Source organism: Sinocyclocheilus grahami, unplaced genomic scaffold (assembly GCF_001515645.1).
Source record: "Sinocyclocheilus grahami isolate Dianchi unplaced genomic scaffold, SAMN03320097.WGS_v1.1 scaffold430.1, whole genome shotgun sequence".
Classification (NCBI taxonomy): Eukaryota; Metazoa; Chordata; class Actinopteri; order Cypriniformes; family Cyprinidae; genus Sinocyclocheilus; species Sinocyclocheilus grahami.
In genome coordinates, this window is record NW_015505609.1 from 795,765 (window position 1) to 799,184 (window position 3,420).

Genomic DNA, 3,420 nt, shown 5'->3' on the forward strand with positions numbered 1-3,420 from the left:
GGAGTGGACTTTTTTATGCCCAAACATACACACTACACACTGACTAAAATTAAAAAAGTGAAAAAGCATAATAGGACCCCTTTAAGATAAGTGCAAGTGGAAATATAACACAAAATACCTTTTTTGTAATCCATATTAAGAAAGCCTACTATAACTAGAACTTTCAAGACCCAACTCGTATTCTTTTGAAGCATAATGACTGAATCAAAAGCAAACTGAAATTTAATATGTTATTCATTCTGCCAATACAGTCTGAATCAAAACTGGTGGCACACTACATTACATCAAACATCACTGATCCTGGATATCACGATGTCAGTCACGTGGTGTGAAGGAACCAGTGTTTGTCTGGGCTGTGTATGCATGAGTTGATCAATGTTCAGATTTAAATTTCATTCCAAAATATTGTACTGCTTCAGAAGACACATTTGTGCCACTACATTTGCAAAAATAGCAATTCATCCAAAAATTAAGAAATGTAAGTTACTTAAACAAACCTTTCAGAAAATGATGTTTTACATTTCAGCAAAACACTAAAACCTATCAATTAAATCAATGTGAATTCTACTTACTTCACTTTAGGCACATAGTATTGCAGCCATCTTGTTGCCTTTGTCATCCCAGCACTCCACGCTGCCTTTGCTCTGAAAACATTGATTTCAAAAACATATGGCCTGTGAATAAAGCTTGCACATGGATCCGCACGTCTCACATCTTGTCTGCCCCGTAACAATATATATATATATATATATATATATATATATGTGTGTGTTTTTTATTGTCCCACTGACAGACCGTGGTGTAAAAAACTGTATATTTAACACTTGCCGTTGATAACTTTGATGTAATGTCATGTTAATTCCTCTTTGCTAGCTAATACATTAGCGTTGCCGAGCTGGTTAATCTTCAAATAACAAGATACGACAATAAATCATAAATGTTCAAAAGTTTTTTTAAGGAATAAAGAATCTTGAAATGCATTGCTTACCTGGGGCAAGTTCAAGCTCAAACCGGTGTGCACCGTTTTGCTACGGTTTCCGGTTTGAACGACATGTTTCCTGGAAATGGTGTGCAACGGTGTGCAACAGGGTTTGAGATACGTTTTCTCTTGTTTGGTGGGTGTGTCAAACATGTCAGCCCAATCAGCAGCAGCATGTATATAAACCACGTGGTATTAAAGAGACCGCTTGCACGATGTAATTAACATCCAAATAAATTCACAAGAGCAAGTATATTGTTTGCACATGTTTATTTACATTAAAGGAAAAATAACTGAAATAATAAGAGCACAAGTATAGATCTGGAACTTCTTTAAGTCTGTCTAAATATAATTTAGTAATTGCAATGGTCCATATCCTTTCCTTAGGAAGGTGCGCTAAATACGGATTAATGTAACATGAAAATACTATACATATTTATATATTTTGCTATTGTATTATGGAGTGACACTTTCATAAACTTTTCTATACCCCTCTGATTATATAATGGTAAATAATACAATATCACAACAACAGTGATCAGCAATAATGATAAGCCTAATACTCACAATAAAAATAATAAGGTCATATAGATCCTAACACAGTCTCGGAGGTAAGAAGTGGATTATCCTTCACCTGAAATGTTGTCTTTTCATCCTGAAATGTGAGGCAAATGTTGGATCACAATAATTAGGAACCACAGTTTCCACAAATCCCTTCACTCCATTGGGATGTTCTCTTTTATTCTGGAGGTCAAGGGCAGTGACTGTAACATCGAGTGCATTTTGCAGTATTAAACACGTATTTATACAGATTTCAGCAGGCTCCACAAGAACACAAAGAATGGCCTTCTCAGCTGCCATAGTTGCAACTCTTGCGTCATCAGAACAGGGTGTTCAACGCACCACCGTTTCCATTTAAAAAACGTTTTGCACCGTTTTTGTCAGGGCTGAACGCAGCCCTGTTGTTTTTCGTGACTCTTCTTTGAGTGAGCTCAACTCAGCTGTGATTGGACAGGCTGACGTCACGGGACTGACTAGATAACGGGCGCGGTTTTTGAATCTTTTTAGGAAACACACTAAAAATATATATTTTGCCATAAGTAAAAGTTATTACATAAAAAAGGCTTTATATGAAAGACGTATGTACACTGAAAAAAATTATTTAAAAAATGTTTTAAGGTATGTTGCAAACTATTTATTTTAGCTACATTTAAATAAAAAATGTTGAAAATTAGTCAACTAAATTTGTTTATTTAAATGTAGCTAAAATAAATTGATTGCAACCACTTTCCTTAAAAAAAAAAGTATAACCTATAGCACTATACTCTATACAAACATATTTTCTACAAAAACATTAAGAGAAAAAAGTTGTTTCAAGTCTGTTCAACATGATGCAGTCGTCTTTGAATGAGAACCCTGATATAATGGTGTTAAATCAAAAGGAATTGTTTAAATAAAGTGAACAGCATAACAGGAGCTATTGACATGAAATAAAGAGTCTTTTCAGCAGCTCTGTTAATATTGATGAGCCTCAGACGATCAACACTCATTCAACAAGACATTCAGATCATCAGCAGATCATCTCTCTTTATTCTCAGTGTTTGCTGATAGAAACACATTATTTGAGTCAGGATATATGATAAAAGCCGAGTTCTCACAATATGTTTAAAACATAAATAATACAAAAAACTTATGTTAAATATATATAAATAAATAATTATGTTTTAGAGATGTTCAGCTAAATATATCCTCAACATTTATACAGTGTCTCATAATGTATTTGCTGTCCATCCTCAATCACTCAAGTGTAAATGTGTAATTATTAGGTCTAAAGACAAACTGTATGTCATTCAACTTCCAAACAATATTGAAAGAGACTAAAAACTGATTCCTGGGGAACTACTTCTGCAGCTTTATACAGATATCAATGCCAATTGTTGTTTTTCAACTTTATTTCTCCATACAATTTATAATGATATGTTACAATAATGCAGTCATAAAATATTAATGCAGAGTGAGTGAACTTCAGTTTTTGGCCATGCAATATAGACAGTGTTTACTTTACTGTACACTTTATAATGCATTCGTTTATTTATTTATGTTATTACTTTCTGAAAACAATGTATGTCCAAGTAATGAAGGGAAATCCAAGCATGAAGAAGTAAACTTAAAATTTACTCAAAAATGTGACTTAAAATATACTACAACTTCAGGTTATTTAGTAATGTACTTTGAAAGTATGCTTTCAATGCATTGTTACAATGATCATTTTCAGCACACAGTTAAAAAAAAAATATTCATAAAATAGATTTAAGTGCAAATAAATATACTTATAAAAAATAAAAAGAACTTTCAATTCATGTATATTTTTGTAAAATATATTTTTTAGAAAATATACTAAATTACAATTGTTTTAAAGTGTGTTAAAAGTTGTATTGTGA